The 15113-nt window shown below is 42.6% G+C and overlaps 1 protein-coding gene across 1 annotated transcript in view; it reads right to left on the bottom strand.

Moving 5' to 3' along the window:
• The window catches only part of LOC117035412 (zinc finger protein 615), a 49256-nt gene that overhangs the window by 9594 nt on the left and 24549 nt on the right, over nucleotides 1-15113 (bottom strand). The gene's annotated exons all lie outside the window — the stretch shown is intronic.

Raw genomic sequence — 15113 nt, 5'->3', positions numbered from 1 at the left:
AATCAATTCAGGTCATCAAGGCAGCTACAGTAGTGCAACTAAAGATACGAAAGAGGACTTCCAGAACTGCTTCAGAAAGTGGCAAGAACGATGGTATAAGTGTGTTCAAAGCGAGGGGGAGTATTTTTAGGGGGATTAATGGCAATGTGTCTTTTACTGCAATAATTTTTTTTAATTTAAACATTCACCATATCGTTTGGTCACACATCATATAGATTAACTCATTTTATCCACACAATACCTTTGGAAGTAAGTACCTCATAATTTCATTTTATATATGAGAAAATTCAGGTGTAGAAAAGCTAAATGATGTGTGCAATGTCACAAAGCTAGCAAGTGGCCCCAGAGCCAGCATTTTTCAACACTTGGTTACAATGCCCATAAATTGAAATAGGCATTCTGGAAGGCAATCACACATGTTCATTTAAATGTGAGATGAACTAGATTTATCAGGGTGATCACTTCGTAAATTATATAAAAGTCTAATCACTATGTTGTGCACTGGAAACTAACGTAATATTGTATGTCAACTGTAATTGAAAAAAATTATTTAAAAAATAAAATAAATAAATGTGAAATGGGCACACCCTCCAAAAATACTGCAACATCTTCATAAAAAGGCATTAACAAGGATGTCCACCACTGCATGGTTTGCAATAATATTACCTAAATGTTCATTAGTAAGAGAATAGCCAAAGTATTGCACACATCAGTTAGAGGACACTGCAGCAGGTCAAAACGAGGAAGGGAGACTGGCATGTTCTAACATATAACGAATGCAAATATACTTTAAAGGGACAAAACAAGAACAATAAACATTAGCAGTATGAGTCTTAAAATGACAACAAAAATTATGCCTACACTGTAAACAGTCTGGAGGATTCAGATTACACCGATTACCCTGGTTCCTTCAGGAAGAAGGGTCACGTATGAGTTTATTGGTCAAACTTTATTAATGATGCTTATAGGTTTTTGTACATTGAAAATATATATATATATTTTTTTTTTATTTTCATTTTAGATCATCATAGATTATCATATCCAGTTATACGAAATAATGCAGACAGAACACATGTACCCTTCACACAGCTTCCACTAATGGTAACATCTCGCACAACCATACCGTGTTTCCCCGAAAATAAGACCTAGCCAGACAATCAGCTCTAATGCATCTTTTGGAGCAAAAATTAATATAAGACCCAGTATTATTTTACTATAATATAATGTATGTGTACTTAACTCTATGCCATTTTATCACGTGTGGATTCACGTGGCCGTTGCCATTATCAAGACACAGAACAGTTCCACTATGATGGTCACCCATGGCACCCTTACAACCACATCCGTATTCTTCCTACCCTCACGATCCACCTGGCAACCACCATTTCACTTAAATCTCAAGACTACAAGCTGTGATTCCATTTATAAAACATTCCTCAGATGACAAACTTATATAGATAGCCAATGTATTTTTTAAAGTTACAGACAACCATCCCCACGCCCCCAAGAAAAACAGATGTTTGCTTATGTTCCATCATCATTTCTCAAAATTAAATACTTGGTTTTCTCCCGACCTCCAATACTGTCAAATGCAATTTATTTTTTCAAGTATCACCACAAACTGCAATTTTATATTGTTAATGTTTTTCAATATCAATGTAGTCACAGGTCCTTGAATGCTCAAAATATACCAAAGTTGGCAGCTATATTTTTGGATATGATTCCATTCATATAACAAAAAATAACAAAATAGATGTATATATTTAGGTCTACAGACACATATATACTCATACTTTTGTTAATACACATACAGATTCACACACACATACAGTGACAGGAAATAAATATCACCAAACATTTACAAAAGGGGATTAAAAAGAAAGTGTATGAAGAATAAACTCATTTTTGACCTGTGTACTCTGCTGTGATTTCAGTCCCTAAATATATCCTTAAGTCAGTTGTGTAATTAAAAAAAAATAAAGGCAATCTAAGAAAAGGTAGATAAGAGTTTTTACTTGAACATGGATCCCGAGAGCTAGTCATATTGCAAAGTCTGAGGAAACAATTCCCATAGATCTGCTCTCACTTCAGACACCAGCCGCAAGTTCAGGGGTCCCCAGGATCACCTTTACTTCAGAAGATCAGGCTACAAAATCCAGGGTCCCTATGACACCCTTAGGTGCAATAATTAACTAGAACGATTCCCACAACTAAGGAAAGTGCAACACGTACAATAATAATTTTATTGAAGAGAAAATGATACAAATTAAAATCCGGCAGAGGGAGACAGCCATATGGCAGAGTCTAGGAGGATACAAAGATAAAGCTTCCAGTCACCATGTCCCGTGGAGTCTCCTCCCAATCTTGGCAGGTGCAATGTGCAGAAAGTACTGCCAGCCAGGGACGCTAACCAAGCCTTGGTTGTGCAGAGTTTTTACCTGGGCTTGATCACCTACTGCCCGCATGACTGACCTTTAGTCTCCAGGCCCTTCTAGAAGCCGGGTTAGTAACTATAGCTGGCGCTTCCTCCAAAGATTGGAAGTGATACCACATGGCCCAAAGCCCCATCATAAATCACATTTTAGACTGTCCGGTGGTCATAGCACCCAGGCAAACAAAGACACTTCTATCAGGCAGGGCACTCCAGGGACCTAGAGATCACCCTCCAGTAGCTGAGGGCCGAAGCCAGACCTCTCTTTACATAAGGTCATGTCTTCACCACAAAATGAGGAAGGACTCTGCATTTTCTAGGAGGAGGGGAAGGTCTGGAGCAAATCCTGTCGATGCCACCAACTCAGGTCCTTACCAGACAACAGTACCTTCAACTCGATTTCCAAGTCTTCATTCAAACACGAGTTCAGCTACCTGCTCATTGAGAACCGTTTAAAAGTGCGGAATCCTTCCACTTTCCTAGGATGTTCAGGTTGTATTGCCGGATAAAACCAGACCGCCCCAAGGTTCAAGTCACCTTGTGTAGGTTCCGTTTTCACTGAGTTCAACGAGTCTATTCCTACCGGGGCCTATGAGGTATCTATCATTTCAGAAACAGCCAGAGGAAATGTGCTTCTACATTCATGAGGAGGCTGCTGGTCAGGACACCATCCACCACATCACCTCCAGGAAGAACCATGAAAGAAATGTCCTGAGACCACAGGGCCCTGACACACAGGCATCATCCCAGGAAGTCATCTGCTTTCTCCTCAAAACTGGTCCATACCAGTAGATGGTAATGATTCTCTGTGAGGCTGGCCGTTAGAGATATGGGTATCAGCTGACAGCTAGGAGAACCTGCAGGACCCTCCAGCCATGCATCATCTCCTACTGTCAGCAACTTAGTGTGACTCCTGTGAAGTGCACTCCTCATCTTACTTTGCCTGATGTTGAGTTAAAAACTAAGTTTATTCTTCCCAGGACCCAGCTTTTCAAAATTTATACTTTTCAGATTAACAGGAGTGGTTTTTACAGGCATCCACAAATCCATTAAGGAACAAAGGAATGAATAAAACAAACCCAAAGTCACCTGGCCCTGGAACATTTTCTTCTGTTTTCTGAAAACAGCTGGCAATGGGGAGGCTCTGTCTTGGTACCTTCTGGAACCACTCCAAATTTCCATCTAGATATTTGTCATCAGTCAGGTGTGTCCCTGGAAATGCTGACACCCAATCCTGTAACTTCTTTCAGTTGATTCTTTTGCTCCTGGGAGTCAGGACCTGTGGGTTAAGGAGAAAATTCTATTTGAGTGGCACATTTCTGCTGGGCCCAGATGCTACACTGCTCCTGAGCGCTCACCTTCACACATTGTCCACAATATTGCTAAGTGTCCCTTTAGTTGGTGTCCTGGAAGAATTTATTCTTCTGGCCATAAAGCCTTAGGTTCTAACTGTGAGGGAGTATTCCTTCGTTCTGTGAAGTTTAAGTGGAGTGACTGTCAAAGGGGACCTGGGAAATAAATCCATCCCCACACCATGCCTCAGGAGCAGGTGAACCTCAGGCAGATCAGTCACACACAAGACACGACCTGGAAAGAGATGACCTGGGCACCATTTTCCATAAAACCTTGTGTGCTCAGGGGCCTCTTCAAATGCTTTTGTACATCCCGTACCTGCACCCATTTAAGTCTGAAAACCAATGCACTGGGCGAATCATCAGCATTGACTTACAAGCAATGATGATATCTTAGAGGGTTTTAAATACATAGAAAACAAATGATACTGTGAATAATTTGGAAAGTGGTAAATGAAGTTGAAGTGCTCGAAGACCCCTGTATTGTGGGAGAAGAGTGTAAAAGTACTAATTAACATAAGAATTCAACAAAGAAAGGTTCCTTGCTGTATGTGATCTCTAGTGTCAGGATGAAAACTAACAACTGTCTTAAAATACATAATCTCTATGCTAATGGAAAGAGGAAATGTAGTAAGAAAATCACCCAAAACAAAGCCAAAAAAAAAAAGAGAAAAAGGTTCAGAGAACAGTGGGGTAAATACAATGTAATTAGATGACTGTTTTAAAACAAAGCATACTAAGAATTATATTAAATACAAAATGAATAAGGAGTCCAGCTACCTATGTGAAATACAAATGCCTCAAAACTGTCACACTGGATCAAAATTTAAAACCAAATAACATTCTATTATAGGTGACATGTCTGAAACATAATGATAAAGAAAGCTTGAGAATAAAAGGTTAGAAAAAGATACACCATGAAAAGAGTAACGACAGATTATCTGGTGTAACAATATTCTCACATAAAATGGACCAGACAGCCCAAAAATTACTACAGAGAAAGAGAAACAATGCTCATAAGAAGTTCGATTCACCACATTATAAAAATTTGCAAATTCTGTGCACCTAAAAAGCTAGCCTTGAAATGTATACAGTAAAAAATGGACCAAAAAACAAGAATAAACAAATCCAGACTAATAGATTTCAACACACCTTTCGCAGTAACTGACCGAATAGGCCATCAACAAACAAAATAAAATTTATAAGCAGTATCATTTTGAAGAAAAGCAAAAATACTTGTTAAGTGGGACTAAATCTTGAGAGAAATTTTAACAGACTTAAATGGAATGATGGACTAGGAAGATGACTTAGAAAACTAAGCACTTTAAAGATGTCATATCCCCCAAATGTACATATAGATCCAATTGAAATTCTAAACTAACAGCTATATATGCACCTTAAAAAAAACGTTGGTGGGGGCCGGCTGGTGGCTCAGGGGGTTAGAGCTCCCATGCTCCTAACTCCGAAGGCTGCCGGTTCGATTCCCACATGGGCCAGTGGGCTCTCAACCACAAGGTTGCCAGTTCGATTCATCAAGTCCCGCAAGGGATGGTGGGCAGCGCCCCCTGCAACTAAGATTGAACACGGCACCTTGAGCTGAGCTGCCGCTGAGCTCCCAGATGGCTGTTGGTTGGAGCGCATCGCATCCTCTCAACCACAAGGTTGCCAGTTCGATTCCTCGACTCCCGCAAGGGATGGTGGGCTCCGCCCCCTGCAACTAAAATTGAACACGGCACCTTGAGCTGAGCTGCTGCTAAGCTCCCCGATGTCTCAGTTGGTTGTAGCGCGTCCTCTCAACCACAAGGTTGCTGGTTTGACTCCCGCAGGGGATGGTGGGCTGTGCCCCCTGCCACTAGAAATGGCAACTGGACCTGGAGCTGAGCTGCGCCCTCCACAACTAAGATTGAAAGGACAACTTGACTTGGAAAAAAGGCCTGGAAGTACACACTGTTCCCCAATAAAGTCCTGTTCCCCTTCCCCAATAAAATCTTAAAAAAAAAAAAAAAAACGTTGAGAAGACTTGCTCTATCAGTTACAAGGGTTGAAAGTTATTTTAATTATAACAGTGTAATGTTAGCACAATAATAGACAAATAGGTCAAAGGAACAATATAAAATGCCTATAAACAGACTCATGGGTATATAGCGACTTGACACAGATAACACAGATAGCAGAGCAGAGAAGAGGGTAAGGATGTGTTTAAAAAATAGTGTTGGGACAATCAGGTATCCATGCTGGGGCATGGAGGGATGGGGAGAAGAAAGTTGAACCCCACCTCACAACATACACAAAAATCATTTGGGGGGAAACTCTCAATCTCAAAGGGAGAGGCAAATCAATAAAATTTTAAGATGGGGCCAGCCCAGTGGCTCAGGTGATTGGAGCTCTGTGTTCCTAACGCCGAAGGCTGCCGGTTTGATTCCCACATGGGCCAGTGGGCTCTCAACCACAAGGCTGCAGGTTCGATTACATGACACCTACAAGAGATGGAGGGCTGCGCCCCCTGTAACTAACAATGGCAACTGGACCTGGAGCTTAGCTGCACCCTCCACAACTAAGATTGAAAGAACAACAACTTGACTTGGAAAAAGTCCTGGAAGTACACACTGTTCCCCAATAAAGTCCTGTTCCCTTACCCCAATAAAATCTTTAAAAAACAAAACAAAACAAAAACTTTAAGATGAAAATACAAGAGAATCTCACAATTATATTTGGGTATGGAAAGATATTTTAAACAGGCCACGTTAAGCACATTATAAAGCAAATTATATTGTGCTGGAGGAACTGTAAATGATACAACCATTCTGGAAAACATTTTGACTTCATCTGTTTAGACCGAAGTTATACATTCTCTAAAACACAGCAATTTCACTCTGAGGTATACATCCAAGCTATATGCCTCTCCCCAAAAAGGGCATCTTTGAACCAGAAGACATGTACAAGAATTTTCATAGCAGCAGTATTCATAACAATCCAAACTGCAAACAATACGAGTTTAATTAACAGTAGGATAAACTGCCATACACTCAGACTATGGAATGCTACAGGGAAAATACAACTTGGGCCAGCTTGCAAGCTAAGAATGCTTTTTGCATTTTTAAAGGATGATGAAACAAAATCATCTTTTTGGGAAGCATATGTGAGAGACCCCCTGTGGCCTGCAATTCCTAAAATATTTACTGTGTAAACATTATAGAATAGGTTTGTGTGTTACAGAGCAAATGAAATACTCTTTTATGTGCAAAAACATCAATGATTTACAAGCATTGAGTAAAAGAAGACTGACATTAAAAAAACGCATGTTACACAGTTAAAAATAGGCACAACTAAATAAAGATTAGCAATGATTAATTACATGGTAAAACTGTACAGACAAGTGTTAAAGGTTTTGGTATTGAGAGTAAAGGATGGTAATTACCGTTCAGTGTGAGGATGTAATATAATTGGGATGGGGCTCACAGAACACCACTGGGGTGCTAGCAGTGTTGTTTCTTGACCGGGGCAAGAAAAATAGATAAGATAGATAGATATGTATATATTTACATATATAACAGTATGAAATTTTGTGTATATGTATTTATAATATGCACTTAACATTTTATATATTTATATTGTTATATATTTTTATATATTTATATTTTATATATTATTTGTATAAAATATATATTATATATAAATACACATTTATATATAATCTATATATTTATATAAAATATATATAAACAGTACATATATACATATATGTAAATATTGCTTTCATACTGATTAACTTGTAGAGCTTTGAAATTAACAAATAAATGCAAGAGCTAAACAATACCAAAAGCTTATCCTTTAAAAAGACGAATAAAATATACGCATTTATAGTGAGACAGAATGAAAGAAAACTCAGGCAAATAAAGTATATAAGGAATTAATGGGATACATAAATTCCATTAAATAGACTTGTTTAGTCTTAAAGAACACTGTGAACATTTTTATGTCATTAAATTTGAAATCCTGGATGAATTCATAATTTGATGTTCCTACCGTCTCAGACACTGTTCACTCCAGACAACAGAACAGGTGAATGTTCTAGGTAGGCAACAGGACAGAGATGTTCACTACCACCCCACTTTCCTACTTAGTATCTCAGATTTGAGCCAAAGCATTGAAATAAGAATAAATTATAAACATTAGAAAGTAGGACAGAAAATTAAGGTTATATTCAGACAAAATCATCATCCACATGGAAAAAGAGATTCAACGAATTTTTTTAAAGAGAAAATGCTCCCCCAGAAACCACTAACAGATTTTCACATACGACATAGCTGGATGGAAATGCACCATACACCTAAGCTCATTTCACAGAAATTCAAACACTAGCAATTGTAACTGGAACCACTACGACTGGCTAAGATCGACCAGGACTTACTAATAAACTGGGATATCAGTCACCTTGCCATAAGGATGGCTGATAAAAAACATGGAGTTTCTGTTAGCAAAGAAGAAAGTGTGAATGTGTGTCAGGCAGGTAAGCAATTGTGTCCGCTGCTGTAATATTAAGAGGTGAGCGCAGGCATGGGCAAACGTTTTCTGCAAGGGGATAGACAGTATATATTTTCGACTTTGAGGGCCATAAGACTCAGTTCTGCCTTTGCTGCGAAAGTAGCCACAGATGAGTAACCGATGGGCGTGGCTGAATTAGTGTCTCCGTCTGCAGTTAGTCAAGCCCTGGATAAAAGGCTAAAAAACATAGAGTTTCTAACTACCTGCCTAGTGCTGTACCGCTTTTTCTGAGTTACCGTGTAAGCTATATACAAATGAGGGGGATGTGGGTGAAATATGTCTCACATTTGAACCAGAAAACATGTACAAGAATTTTCATAGCTGCATTATTCATAACAATCCAAACTGCAAACAATGCAAGTATAATTAACAGTAGGGGACTGCCATACACTCAAACTGTGGAATGCTATGGATTCCGTTCCGCCTGCAGCAGCCGAGGTCGGAACCTCAACCCAACCACCAGCCCGGGGTCCTAGGTGTCCAAAGCTTCCGCCTCACAATGCTCGTTGGACCACAGACACTGATCATACATACCCTTATCTATCCCAAACCTGGACCAGATATCCCCAGATGATGACATCCACCCCGATCCCGGCATCACTGAGCGGTATATTAAATCCCCAAACTGAACCTGACACCGCGATCAACCTAAATGCCACCTGCATGCGTTACAAAGTGACCCGCGAAGACCCTGACATTTGGGACAGGGTCGTTGACCTCTACAGACCGTTAACCGTCTAATGATCCCCAAGGAATCCTAACAATAAACAGGCGTGTCACACCCCACTTGGCTCCTCCCAACTACCTTGGCGCTCCTCCCACTCGATCCAGCGATAATTCCACAGGTCCAACTACACCACTTCCACCCTGTGACGTCATGTACCCTGTGAGAGACAAACCTCCCGTAAGACAAAAAATTTTTTAGAAACTTCAAAGGACAAATGCACACACTGACCTGATTTCTCCCGCCCACCAGGAGAGTCCGAACGTAACACTTCCGCGAACTACTTCTGCTTCTGGAAACGTCGCCACGATATGTCGTCTGCCTATGGTGTCCGAGGAGGCTCTGAGGCATTTAAAGAAACGCCAACTGGATTACGTAATTTCCCCGGTGGCAACATGTCCGCGCCCAGCTTGCCGTGGCACCATGGGGGCCGCCATGTTGAGAGACCTGACTGACGTACATAAAGCAAAGGGGCGTGTTTGGTGCCAGTAGCCAGGACTAGCGGGAAGATGAGAAGCCACTGAAATTATCTAGTGTCCCGGCACTTCCACTCTTGTGGAAAATAAGTAGATTTTCAGAGATTCGAGCTCCGCGAAGCAAATTTGGAGCGAGCAAAATTGTGTTCGTTTGGCGGGCTGGGCAGAGAAGTCACATGGCCGTGGCCTTTATTTTACACTGTGTATTAAAAAAAAAAAGTTTTGAAACGTGCAGGAGTTCAGGTGTCAGTATAGCAGCAGAGAACGAACTCCTGGAAAGAGAAAAGGTCATACATCCACTAAACGGACACCCACAGGAAACGGCTGGCGGAAAATTTCTTGCAGGAAGTGGTGGTTTATAAGAACAGAAAAAGGTTTTCAGGAACTGGTACTGTGTGAGGCTAGCCGTCACCAACTAGGGGGAAAGAGCTGCTGGGACAAGTCTCAATTGTCAATGGGATGGGGGTCTCCAGGAATGGCCACTAAAAGTGAGGTCAGTAAATGATAGAAAGGCACTACCAAAATTGAGAATCCAAAAATATTAAGATAAATAGCTTTTGTCCCAGAATAATCCAATGGAGTTAGTCTTTTCAACAAAAGGTACTAGTATAATTGTATATCTATTTGCAGAAAAATAAATTAAGACCGTTGATTCTAACCACAAACAAAAATGAACTCAAAATTTATCACAGACATAAATATAAGAGCTAACAGTATAAAACTAAGAAAAGCAAACAGGAGAGATTCTTTCTGAACCTGAGTTAGCCAAAGTGTTCTGAAACAACACAGTAAAGGATGAGCCATAAAAGAAAAAATAATACATTGGACTTAATTAAAATTGTACTTCTAAGCACAACACTTAAGAAAGTGAATAGTGTTATAAAAAATTCATACAACTCAACACCAAAAAAAACAAAAACCCGATTACAAAATGGGCAGAGGACCTGAATAGATATTTCTTTAAAGAGGACATACAGACGGCCAATAGACATATGAAAAGATGCTCAACGTCACTAATCATCAGATAAATGCAAATAAAAACCACAATGAGATACCACCTCACTCCTGTTAGAATAGCTATCATCAATAAATCAACAAAAAAGTGTTGGCAAGGATATGAAGAAAAGGGATCCCTTGAGCTCTGTTGGTGGGATTGCAGATTGGTGCAGCCACTATGGAAATCAGTATGGAGGTATCTCAAAACACTAGAAATGGAACTACCTTATGACCCAGCAATTCCACTCTTGGGTGTCTATCCAGAGAAATCCAAGACACTAATTCGAAAAAATATATGCACCTCTATATTTACTGCAGTGCTATTCACAATAGCCAAGACATGGAAACAACTGAAATGTCCATCAATAGATGATTGGATAAAGAAACTGTGGTACATTTATACAATAGAGTATTACTCTGCCATAAAAAAGAATGAAATCTTACAATTTGTAACAACATGGATGGACCTAGAGAATATTATGCTAAGTGAAATAAGTCAGTTTGAGAAAAACAAATACCGTATGATCTCACTTATATGTGGAATTTTAAGAACAGAATAAACAAGTAGGGCAGCTGGATAGCTCAGTTGGTTGGAGCACAAGCTCTCAGCAACAGTGCTGCCAGTTCAATTCCCACATGGGCCATTGAGCCACTCACCCCGCAACTAGATTGAAAAATGGCAACTGGAATTGGAGGTGAGCTGCACCCTCCTCAACTAAGATTGAAAGGACAACTTGACTTGGAGCTTATGGGTCCTGGAAAAAACACACTGTTTCCCCAATAAAGTCCTGGAAATACACACTGTTCCCCCATAAAGTCCTGTTCCCCTTCCACAATAAAAAAAATCTTAAAAAAATAAACAAGTAAACAAAACAGAAATAGAATCAGAGATACAGAGAAAAAACTGATAGTTGCTAGATGGAGGGTGTTGGGGGATGGGTGTGAAGGCAAAGGGATTAGAAAGTGCAAAATGATACTCACAAAAGAGTCATGGAAATGTGAAATACAATATGGGGAATACAATGTTGTAAAGATTATGTAGAGTGTCAGATGGGTACTGGACTTATTGGGGGGAATCACTTCATAGATTGTGCAGATGCCTCGCTGCACTGTACAGCTGAAGCTGATGTATAATAATATTGAATATCAACTATAATTTAATATATATACAGTAAAGGATATATCTATATATCCTTCATATAGAATATATATATATATATTATACAAGTGGACACTTTGGTCAACGTGGGGACAGAGTCCCAGGTTCTCAGCCTCGCGTGGGGAGGTGATGCCTTGGGTGGTGAATGACCATCGACTGTGATTGGTTGGCCATCAGCCGTAACCGGTTAGCTGACAGCCAACCAAGGACTGCGTTGATTGGTTGGCTGGTTAGCAGGCAGAGAAGTGAATGGCGGAGTGTGGAGCGTGTGGATCCTACTTCTGTGACTCACCCAGCGCCAGGGAGAATATAATGATATGACTCCCCTATGTATGTGCTCTATGGGTGTTCCATTTTGTCCTCACCACATCCTGCGTTCTTATGTGGCGAGCAGGACCAGAGACCCCGCATGACACCCTGCATGACAAATGGTGCAGAAAGCAGGGTTCCGGCCAGGTAGGAATGGTGTCTGACTCTGGGCAGGAGGACAGGTGGCCCCCACACAGTGTGTGGTGCCCAGTAGCCACTGTTCTCAGAGTTGGATCCCCGAGTAAGGGTGGGAGGACATGGATGGCTCTCCGGCCTGTGTGGAGAGGGCCCTGCAGGTTCTAGCTGAGCGGTTGTCAGAGGAGGCCAAGGGTACAGCAGGCTGTGTGAGCTGGATGTTCCTCACGGCCTTGAGTCATAACATGTAGGACAGACTTAATGAAATAGCTCAGGTGCCAGAAAAGCAGCCCTGGGGGGAGGCGCTGGAAGCTTCGGACCACCGGTTGGAGGAGGTTCTCACCGCAGTGCATCATAACTTGGAGGAAGCGCTTGCTGGAATAGCCCAGGTGTGGGACCAGGTGTCCAGGTGGGGGTGTGGGAAGCTCGGCTCCACTTCTTAGAGGATGAGACCCACAGTGGAGACTCTGAGGCAGAAGAGGAGGATGCGAGTGGAGACAATATAGCTCCCACCACCAAGCCAGGCCCATCTTGAAGCAAAAGGTAAAGCATGAGCAACCTTTGGGCTGCAGGGGTATTGCTGCTGGCAACCCAGCTGTGACTGAGTTCACAATCTACACCCCTTACACTCCCACTGAGTTGCAGGAGCTGGGGAGGCGGTGCCGACAGTGCTCTGGAGAGCCAGTCTTGGCTTGGCTGCTACGTTTATGGGATGAGGGGGCAGACAGCATTCTCTGCTCCCCAGGTGAAATGGAAAAGCTAGCCTCTGTGACGGTGCATCTGTCCTTGCAATAAAGGCTACAGAATTGCCATAGGTTGGCCCAAGACCAGGGCAAACACACTCTAAAGGAGTGGCTCACTGCTGCTGTACACACAGTATGGGGACAGGCTGGCGAGCTGCCAGACACTGTGGGTAAATGGCAATCATATCCTGAGCTTACTCAAATCATCCATGAAATGGGTATGAGACATGTTATGTTCAACCGTAATATGTGGGGCTGGATGACAAGAGTTTTACAACCAGCCTGAAAGATCTGGTTTTGGATACTGCCCCTGCAAGTGCTTTAGGATCCTTGGGTGCCATTCTTATGCCCTATGTGGGGTGGCAGATCCATGAATTTACCATTGCCATGACCACCCAAGGGGATATTGAAAGCCAGCGGCAAAGGAAGTTAAGACTGGAGGTCCGAGAAGTTAAGGCCTGGAAACCCAAGTCAAATGTAAGGGGGCGAGGTCATGGGCCTGAGAGAGTAACACGCATGCAGATGTGGCGTGATATCATGGCAGCAGGGGTTGACCTACAAAATAGACCAACAATCCAATGCAATCTCGTTGGAACTCTGGAAACAGTTGCGACTGGAACAGCAATTCTGGGGAAGCCTAAAGGAGAAGTCGGGGAAAGTGTGACCTGTATCCCTCCAGGACATCATGCAGCTGCTTAAGGCCGACTCCTTTCAGCTTGATTAGGGGGTGGGGGGGGAGACAAGGTACCCGGTCAGAGGAAACAAGCGGGGACCAGAGGCCCCACGTGGAACTGTCCATACATTGGTCCCCTTCTAATGTGCAGAGGGTTTTGGCCCTAGTGGACACTGGCACAGACTGCAGTCTTGATTATGGGAACCCAGAACTGTTCCCCAGACCAGCAATCTGCATTGATGGCTACGCGGGAAAGACTGTGACTGTGAAAGCTGTTTCCTTACCACTGGGTATAGGAAGGCTTCCCCCTCGTACCTACAAGGTGTATGCCTCCCCCGTTCCGGAATATATTCTAGGAGTGGATGTGCTACATGGCCTCAGCTTACAGACGTCGGTAGGAGAGTTCCATCTCGGGATCCAGGTGGTGAAAGCAGAGACATGCGGGCATGCTCACCACCCTCCTCAAGTGTTGCAGACCCAGCACATGGTTACAGTGTAACAGTACCGACTGCCAGGAGGGCAGCAGGAGATTGGTCGTACAATATTGGAATTGGAGAAGGCACATATTGTAAGGCCGATGCACAGTCCCTTTAACTCCCCAGTATGGCCTGTCAAGAAGCCAGATGGGACCTGGCGAATGACTGTGGACTATAGGGAGTTAAATAAAGTGACGCCACCCTTGCACGCTGCAGTGCCTTCAATACATGATTTGATGGATCCTCTGACTGTCCGCCTGGGAACGTATCACTATGTAGTGGACTTGGCCAATGCTTTTTTTCTCCATTGACATTGCACCTGAGTGTCAAGAGCAGTTTGCTTTTACTGGGGACGGGTGGCAGTGGACTTTTCAACTCTTTCCACAGGGATACTTGCACAGCCCCACTATCTGCCACGGGTTTGTAACCCAGGACTTGGCACAGTGGGATCACTCATCTTCTGTGGCCTTGTTTCACTATGTTGATATTTTACTAACATCTGATTCACTTTCAGATTTAGAGCAAGCAGTTCCCTCTCTCCTCCACCACCTGAAGTCATGTGGCTGGGTGGTGAATGAGGAAAAGGTCCAAGGCCCTGGCTTATCAGTCAAGGTTTTGGGTGTTGTGTGGTCAGGTAAGACAAAGGTCATACCTGAGCGATTATTGACAAAATACAAGCTTTTCCCCAGCTGACCACGGTCTCCCAACTGCAGACATATTTGGGTCTGCTGCGGTATCGGCGGGCGTTTGTACCCCATTTAGCACAAATGGCAAGGCTATTGTAAAACATGATAAAAAGGGGGCCTCATGGGATTGGACAGAGGCTATAGAGCAAGGCTTTGTTGCCACAAAACGGGCAGTGCAGCAGGCACAGGTTCTGCAAGTAGTAGACCCTGGCCGCCCATTTGAACTTGATGTTCATGTAACCCAAGAGGGTACGGTTGGGGCCTCTGGCAACAGCAAGAGCGTCTCCGGTCGCCAGTGGGATTTTGGTCCCAATTGTGGAAAGGAGCAGAAGTCCGCTACTCTCTAATAGAGAAACAGCTGGCCGCTGTGTACGCAGCCCTAGTGGCCACAGAAGCCATCACAGGAAC

This window comes from Rhinolophus ferrumequinum, chromosome 15 (assembly GCF_004115265.2).
Source record: "Rhinolophus ferrumequinum isolate MPI-CBG mRhiFer1 chromosome 15, mRhiFer1_v1.p, whole genome shotgun sequence".
Taxonomy (NCBI): Eukaryota; Metazoa; Chordata; class Mammalia; order Chiroptera; family Rhinolophidae; genus Rhinolophus; species Rhinolophus ferrumequinum.
Note: the sequence above shows the minus strand (reverse complement) of the source record. Positions and strands in the feature narration are given on the sequence as shown.